This window comes from Rhagoletis pomonella, unplaced genomic scaffold, assembly GCF_013731165.1.
Source record: "Rhagoletis pomonella isolate Grant_MI unplaced genomic scaffold, Rhpom_1.0 Rhpom_scaffold_00013, whole genome shotgun sequence".
Lineage (NCBI taxonomy): Eukaryota > Metazoa > Arthropoda > Insecta > Diptera > Tephritidae > Rhagoletis > Rhagoletis pomonella.
The window spans coordinates 12,632,205-12,639,171 of NW_023458567.1; the positions used below are offsets into that span (position 1 = coordinate 12,632,205).

At 34.5% G+C, this 6,967-nt stretch overlaps 1 protein-coding gene across 1 annotated transcript in view; it reads left to right on the forward strand.

Moving 5' to 3' along the window:
* LOC118748822 (signaling mucin MSB2-like) overlaps positions 1-6,967 on the forward strand; it is a 266,141-nt gene that overhangs the window by 235,594 nt on the left and 23,580 nt on the right. The gene's annotated exons all lie outside the window — the stretch shown is intronic.

Here is a 6,967-nt window from a genome sequence, read left to right on the forward strand (position 1 = left end):
TTAATTTTAAATTTGTTTTACATTATTTAATTTCTTATTAAATTCTCTTAATTTTATTTTATTTAACTTTACATTTAGTTACATTGTGTTAATTTATTTTAGTTATAATGTTTTTTGTTTATATAATTTTGTTACTTATTTTTTTTCATACATACATTTATTTATTTTTTTATTTATTTGATTAAATTTTGTTTTATTTTTTACATTGTTTTTCATTTTACTTTATGTTATTTTATTGTATTTTAATTTATGTTGTTTATTTTTATTATGCTAATTAAGTCTACTTTATGGAGTTTATTTTTTTAAATTTATTTTAAAATTTTTTTTTATTTATCCTACTTGAGTCTATTTTATTCTATTTTTTTAATTGTATTTTACTTTATTTGATAGAATTTTTCTAGTATATTATAGTTTTTCATTTAATTACATTTCTTAAGCTTTTTTCAATAATTTTTAAGTATTTTTTCTAATTTGGGGCTTATTTGCTTTACTTTATTTCCCTTTTTTAAATTATTATTGGATTTTTTTAAAATTAATTTATTTTTTAAATTTTAATTTAATTTACATTTTGTCATTCTATTATTTTTTAGTTTTTATTTTAATGACTTAATTTTTAAAGTTTGTTTCCTTTTTAACTTTATTTTATGTTTGTGAAATTTAATTTTTTAATGTTTTTTTTCAAATTTCCACAGCAAATACTTACCAATCGTCGTTAGCACCGTTAGTGAGTAGAGAAACGCTTTGGCGAAATTCCATTCATGCGGCCCGTTGCCATGCCCATATTGACCGCCATGTGTGTGCAGGAGTACAGCTTCCGTGGCTGGACTATTACCAGCAATCGCTGCGCCACTACCGCTCGCACCAGCCAGGCCGCCATCCATTTCATGTGATAATTGCAATAGGGCATCCTCATTCAGTCTCTTGATTAATTGGTCTTGAAATTTGGCAATCTCCAGCGCAGCTAGCCTGCAAAGAGGCAGAGAAAGGAGAGTGGAAAAAGAAAGAAAAAATGGAAATTAATGAGAACAAGAAATATGTAAATGTAAATGCAGTAAAATTAAGTACTTGAACATATACTTTGGGGAAAAGAGTTAATTGGGTAAAAATTTGATTTGTTTATTCATATGTATGTACATACTATCCAGGCATATAATATATGTATATATGAATAAAAATCATTACTCCACTTCGCATCCTACAAATTACCTTTGTTTAATATTTAAAATAGTCTAGAAGACTAAATGAATTCGTGAACATTTAAAACCAATATCGATTAAAATTTTTTACTTCGGTTACTTCGGTTTCCAGTTTAATACAACTCCGCAAGAACATAAACAATGAAATTTAATCAAAATAAATTTGTTAAACTCTTACATTACCTATAGCAATAGAAACTTAATTAAATTTAAATTAAATTACTATATTTGATACAAACGATTTCAGCGATATTCAGCATTAGGAACAACCGAGCTGAGATATGTAGATGCAGCGGTGGCGTAACAATGCCACAACTTTTCCATGGAAAACAATAATAATTTAATATTTTCAAAAACATAGCAAAATACTTGCATCAGTGCAAAATGTTTTCGAAATTTCCTGTAATGAAATGTGCAAACCTGCAAACCTGGAAAAATTACTCGTAAGCACTGCTACACGTGTGGCAGCGAAAGAAAATGCCAGAAAAATTATGCGAAATATTTGATGCAAATTTCTAATCTACTCGTGATTCCATGTATGTATATATACGCTACACTTCTGCTCTTAATAAATAGATAACAGATGCAACTACATACAGTGGTGGTCACGAATTTAGCACACCTGCATTTTTTTGCAATGTGCATAATGCTATACGTGATCATTTTTTTTCGTAAATTTTTTGTATAAAACTATAATTTAGTCTATAGCATAAATCCGTCAATGTCTAAAATTTTGTACGAAATTCAATAAAAATAGTGATAAAAAATTACGAATTTTTATTCGAATTTTTAAAAATTTTTTGGGATGCAGCTATATATGTAGACTAATGCTGGATTTCCACTAGACATTAAATGGCAAAAATGACATGTGGCAAAGTCGGGCATTAACAAATAATCGTGTCATTACATTAAAAAAATAATCATTAAGTTCATTTCTACATGGCATTTTTTTAAATGGAATACATCTTTCGTTATTTCAATGCCTAGTGGAAATTCGGCATTAGTTTTACTATTGTAATGAGCAAGTTTGAAACGGCTTAAAATCACTGTTGATTTTTGATAGTTTTTTTTCTTTTGCTGACGAATACTCCACCAGCGCTCTCGGGCGGGTAAATTTTTTGTAAAATAATTTATTTATCATACGCGTAAGTGATTCGTATTACCTATATAGCAAGTGTATATTCCAAAAAGGAACAAAATCGCACTACTCACAGGGATTCTCTATATATCCCTACCCTAGTGCCACCTACCGAGTTATTCGCTTGCCTATGTTGAGACCAGAGAGAGAAGCATACCGTTTGAACATTTTATTGAAATAGTTTTTGAGTCAAAATATTAAATAAGCTATGTGTTTACATGTGTATATATGTAAATTAGGGTGGTAAAAAGGTAAAGTCGTCATTTTAATGCTCAACAAATATACCCCTGTTTTTTAGCCCTCAAAGTTTTCCATGCATTTTATATGCGGAAAAAACAAGCTTTTGTAGAAATGGTATAGAATTCTTGAAAAACAATCCGATCCGATCCGATCGGAAAACTCTATTTCTCTGCAGGAGATTCCCAATAATAATATCCAATTGCTTATGTATAATAAACATAGGTCCGCCAAAAATATCCAAAACCATGAAAAATGCATTGGGGGGACCGATAAAAACTGTTAGATTAAAAAATGGTTAAATAAACAATTGGAAAGTCTCCTGAAGAGAACCTAAGTTTTCCCATCGAAAAATATCGATTTTCAAGTATACAATTTCTACGAAAAGTGTTTTTTCCCCATGGAAAAGATTGAGCGCTTTGAGCGTCCTCTGAATATTTTTTGATTTCAAAATAAAAAAAATAGGGGTATACTTTTTTCGATATAGAACAATCCTAGGGGTGAGAGCACTAAAATTCAGACTTTACTCTTTTTGGGCCAGACTAATGTACATACTATAATTTCTGTACAATTTAAGTAAATTCGACTTTTCAAACTTATGGCAACTTTGCTTAAAATTATTTTCAAACTAAAACCCTATTAACTCTCTTTCGTCTTACATTACCATACATTTTTAAATTAGCTGATCATTTAAGTTGAATTTGACTTTTTAAACAGATGGCAACCCGCCTACATAAAGGCTAGAAATAAAACACTTTCAAGCCCATTTCGATTGATACCCATCTTTTAATGATTAAATTAACTTATTAAATAATTTGAGCCTTATGGTCTGATTATGCATACTTCGCATAACTTCGCACAACTTCGCATAAACTTCAAACTGTAATTTCGTATGTACTTTGTATGTATTTTGTATGTATTCCATTACCCAGAAATTAGCAGAAATTTTAAGAACTTAGCGATCTGTTGAGTTTAGATTTTGCTTCACATTTTCTTAAGTTACATTTTTAGTGCACTGGTACAAATGGTTGTGCGAAGTTATGCGACGTATGCATAATCAGACCCTTACTCTTTAAACAGCTGGCAACCCTTTTTAAAAACCCCAAAAATATTGTAAATGTTGAAAAAAAGATTTCTTAACACTTTTCCATATTTTAGTATTTCATATAACTTGTGTATAATTTAATTTAAGACGACTGTTCAAACAGGTGGCAACCCTCTTCACAATTGTTCAAACTAAATCCTATTTGCTTGGCACCAATGCTGTGATTCATATTTCAATTACCTTTTTCCCTTAATTCTAGTGGGATTTGACTTTTTAAATAGGTGGCAACCCTGATTAGAAATAAAATCTTTTAAACCCCATTTCGATTGATACTCATCTTTATACAAATAACTACACAAAATGGCTTAGAGTGAAGCTTTTAATTAAAAGCCAACATCAGCAACTCCAAGCCAATATTTCATAGTTTTTTTCTTCTTAAAAAGTATTTTTTAAGTTTCGAAATTTTAATTTATTTAAATTTCCTTGTAGCATATTACTCACATGCCAAATACCCTTCATTTCATCTATTTTCCCTACTACACATAATAAATCATAATTCACAAAAATCTCCGCTTCTCACTTACTTTGTCCAATTCTCCTTGTAGAGTATATTCAGTGACACCGTTATATCCCAGATATTCTCAATGGTGCGTTGTCGTACTTCCTGTGTGTCCGCCGACAGCGCCAAGTGCGCCGAAGTGACGCCATCACCGCTCAACTCATCACCATAACTAAAATCCCCAGCGCCCGGGTCGCCATTCTCATCGCTCAATGGTACAATGCCCTCCAGCATGGCATTGGGAACAGAAGAAGAATCAGCATTCGACGTAGAAGAATACGTAGCGCCAGATAATGATGCAGATGAGGATGCCAAGGAAGCTGACGAGGAAGTGGCGAGTGAGGAGTATGCGGTTAGTGACGATAACGCTGTGCCATTGTCCAGATGCGTTTGTTCGGGTGAAGTGTGATAAATATTTTCCACATTACCGCCACTACCACTACCACGTTTGGTTGATGCAAGTGTACGTTGCTGTTGTTGTTGTTGTTGTTGTTGTTGTTGGTGCTGTTGCTGCTGGCGTTGTCGTTGCAGCACTGCATGATGACTATGATGGTGATGATGGTGATGCAGGAACGTTGAGTCTTCGCTCTCGATTGTTAGAAATATGAATGAACCTGTGTGAATGACAATAGAAAAAGAGGTGGGGGAAATGTGTAAAAATGCTGTAGCTAATGCTTTTATTGTTGTTGTTGTTGTTGTTGATGATAAGGGAAATGAAGATGTATTCCCGGTATGCATAACTTATGTACGTACATACATACATACGCCCCCTTTACCACTTTACCTCAGCATAAAGTGTTGGTGCTAAGTGTATTGTGCAGAAATGCAAGGGTTCGACTTTAACGTTTTGCCTTCCTAGCGATAATGAGGGTCCAAACGGAAGCGCCAAGTGTTCGCTGTGGAATATTCACTTGAATAGTTCGCATAAGAGTATTTTCTTGGTATTGTTGTTGTGATTTTTTTCTGGTTCTTTTCGTGTTTACTTGCTGCGCTAAGAACTATTGTATGGCGTCCTAGTTGGCTTTAGTAATCTGCAAATAAGGACTAATGCTTGCTTAGGTGGGCGCACAGTGGGTTGAAGGAGATGAAACTTTGTGAATAAAAAATAAATTTGGAGCGAACAGGTTTCCAGTTTAAGGGAAGTGAGAACAGGTTGTGCCCATCTTAATTGAGGGTTTCGTAAATAGCATTTCATATCAGATCCTGATCACAATTTCAGCTTCAAGCTGATAACTTGCTGAGCCAAATGGCAACCAGAGCCTTTTGCTCAACCTCGGTTTGCTCAAAGCTAGTTGTCGAACGACTGAAATCCTTTTCGGTCGCTCCTCAATATTTCCATATCAGACCTTAATATAAGGGTGCTGGCCACAGTAGTATTGCAGAAAACTTGGTGATGGATGAGCTGGTCACGAAAGGCACCGTCGAGTAGCTCTCACTGAGTAAAGGGTGAGTAGGAGTACATCCGATTACATGTGTATTACTCTTGCCCGGCTGGACCTCGTTTTAGCTGAGAGAACGCTGGGCGTATATCGGGCATGTACTAATGAAAGATCCTACGTATGGATCGAAGGCGGTCAATAGGCTCAACAAGTTGCTACAGTTAATTCTGAAAAGCGACATATTGGATCCTTATTGTCGCAATTGCTTGGAGGACAACGACATAGATATCATCTCAATACGTGTTTTTTTTTTTTTTAAATACAGCAAGAGGCTCTATGAGGGCGACATCTTCCGGCTTTCAAATTTCCTTCTTGAAAGACAGACTTTGTCGCTAAAGCCTTACACTTATTGTTTGTATGTGGTATGAGAAAGGACAAGTGCTTAGGTATGTTCAAAATATGTTTCCCGTTCGGGGCAACTACTTTGAGCTAACCTAAAAAGCCAAGGCTTATTGTTGAAGCTCCGTGTCTGAGGCCAACTCCTCTCGCTCCGCGCATCATGGCTCAAATTACACCCCCTTGCGAAGAAGAAGACCCCTTGAAAAGATGGTCGACAGAACCTACTTGTTGAATGATTCGACAAATCTGGTTAAGCTTTCACAAGAAAAGTTCTGATTCACTCAATTGTCTTAAGCGTTCTCTACTTAGGCAAGTTACTTAAATTAATTGGCCTGCCGACCACTAAATTCCTTCGGAGCTGTCATGACGAGGAAAATATTGAACGCTTTGAGCACTGCTCTGCCCTATACAGGACTAGAATAATATAACTCGCATAACCATTATATTTCTATATGGTGTGGCCGCTGAAACGTCAGCCGCAACTTATGCATGTGTTTCTGCACGCAGATACAACGTAATTTAACACCCATTAGTGTGGTGCAATATATTTAGGTCGGGGAGCCAGGTTCGCTTCTCCTCTTCTCTACTGGATGCAGGCAGCCAATATAACCTTACCTAACCTATAAGATAGAAAAAGGTTAATCTTTTAAATGTGAATTGCCCATTCCTTCTATATTGAGATTTGGTATGAGCACTCCCGTGTACTGTCTATGTAACGTTCGAGCTAGAAATGTCTTTAAAACGATGTCGAACGACGGATCACGACCAGTGTTGCCAGAACTTTTTGGGCCGACCGGCTAGATTGGCAAAAAAAAGCGGCTAAAAACGGCTAAAATGTTTTAGTGAAAATCCACATGCTTTATTTAAATAAATCGCAAGAAACGAAAGCCTAGTTAACACCATTAATTTATATCGAGTGTATATTCCTCATCATCAAATAAATCACTATTGTATATATCACCTGAACTCATTAATTTTAAGAGATCGTCATCTACAGTAAAATTATGGCAGCAT